Below are 1,712 nucleotides of genomic sequence, written 5' to 3' on the forward strand. Positions count from 1 at the left end.
AAGTTTATTCTGGATGCGATTAATCGTGATAATAATCGTGAAAATAATAATAATGATATATATATATAATTATTATTATTTAAATTTTTTCATTAGCAGTATATTTTCTAAGTCCTAGAAAAATATAATAATAATATTTTTTATATATAAACTTGTAATAATATAATTTATTTACTTTTATATTTTTATATATATTTAATATTTTGATTTGAACTAACAGCTGGAAATTATGCCGCTCTGATGCAGCATGACAGCTACATTCATAAACACTTTTGCTGGAAAACGATAAACGATGGCATATGGTGCAAAACATCGCTGATTTGTTAGTCATTTTCAACCCATTCTTAAAGATGTTTCCAAGACTATTAGTCAGTCTTGCACTTAAGTAAATAACGTTATATTGTCAACATTTAAATCAGCAGAATTCACAACACTATTACGTTGCGTGTTTTAATGCAGTGAGAAGCGTCCAGTCATCTTGAAAATCAAAAATACGTGGCACATTTGAATTAAAATCGTACCTACTGACATTACAAACAAACGAGTCGAGAAAAAGACGTTAAAAATTGATGTTAATTGCAGTTCATTAATCACACTGGAAATAGAAGGTCAAGGCAAGGCAAATGTAGAAGGTCATCTGGTATTCCATGCAAACAGGAAATTCACATACTGTGCACACTATACACACTGTATACTGCAGGTAGAGTAGATATAGTCTGATAGTAAGCTATACTGAATGTAACCTGCATATGCATGGCGAAACAGTACACTACCATAACACTTACAATTGCTGCAATATATTATGCGTACAGTAGAATACTTATAAAACATACTATTTTTCTCAAAATAAACAGAACTTGATGTACGGAATACTGTATCCCACAATGCAATGCATATCCATCTCTCCAATGCAAGAAGAAGCTTATTATGAGATCTTTTTCTTGATTCATTATTAGAGGACACACTGTATTTCAAATGCAATAAATAAATTAAAAAATATAAATAAAAGATAAGGATTAAATTAAAATAAATAAATAAAAACAGAGCTTATTGCGTGGAATTTTGCATCCCACATTGCAATGCACTTTCATCTCCAGTGTGATGCATTCAACGTGGCAAGGTTATGTGACAACAAAATATTAGAAACGTTTAGCATAGAAAACAACACGTAATAATAACATTTACAAGATCAAAGGACATAGCGAGAACACAGCTCTGTCCCGAAAATCCTCTCGGGCCGGCCCAGGACCTGCGGGCCATCCTTATTTTTGAGCCCTAAAAAAAAGTGTCACATTTTCAAAGCCGAAGCAGAACGTGACCACATCAGGTTGAGGGCATAAAATGCCTCTTAAATGTAACTAATTGCCACAACCTTTCTCCTGACCTCATTCTTACACGTAATGAATCACCATGTGGCAATGAAGAAACCCTTGACCATAAATAAGTGGACTAACAGGAAACAAATGTATCAACAACACAGCCAGAGGCCTGGCATTTCACTGACACCGACTTCTATTTCCCTTCTCCATTAGGGCACGACCGCTCTGTCTCGGACGGGTGGCGTTCTCCCTCTCACCTCTCGTTTTGTTCCTAATGTACTGGCAAAGGTAGACTCCATTAGTCCCTGCATGCACCAAACACATTTATGCCTCCCCTCTCATTTCCTCCTTTTCATTGCACCATGATACATCAGCATGCTCATAGCAGTGTGG

Source organism: Sinocyclocheilus anshuiensis, unplaced genomic scaffold (assembly GCF_001515605.1).
Source record: "Sinocyclocheilus anshuiensis isolate Anshui unplaced genomic scaffold, SAMN03320099.WGS_v1.1 scaffold67, whole genome shotgun sequence".
In the NCBI taxonomy this organism is placed as follows: Eukaryota; Metazoa; Chordata; class Actinopteri; order Cypriniformes; family Cyprinidae; genus Sinocyclocheilus; species Sinocyclocheilus anshuiensis.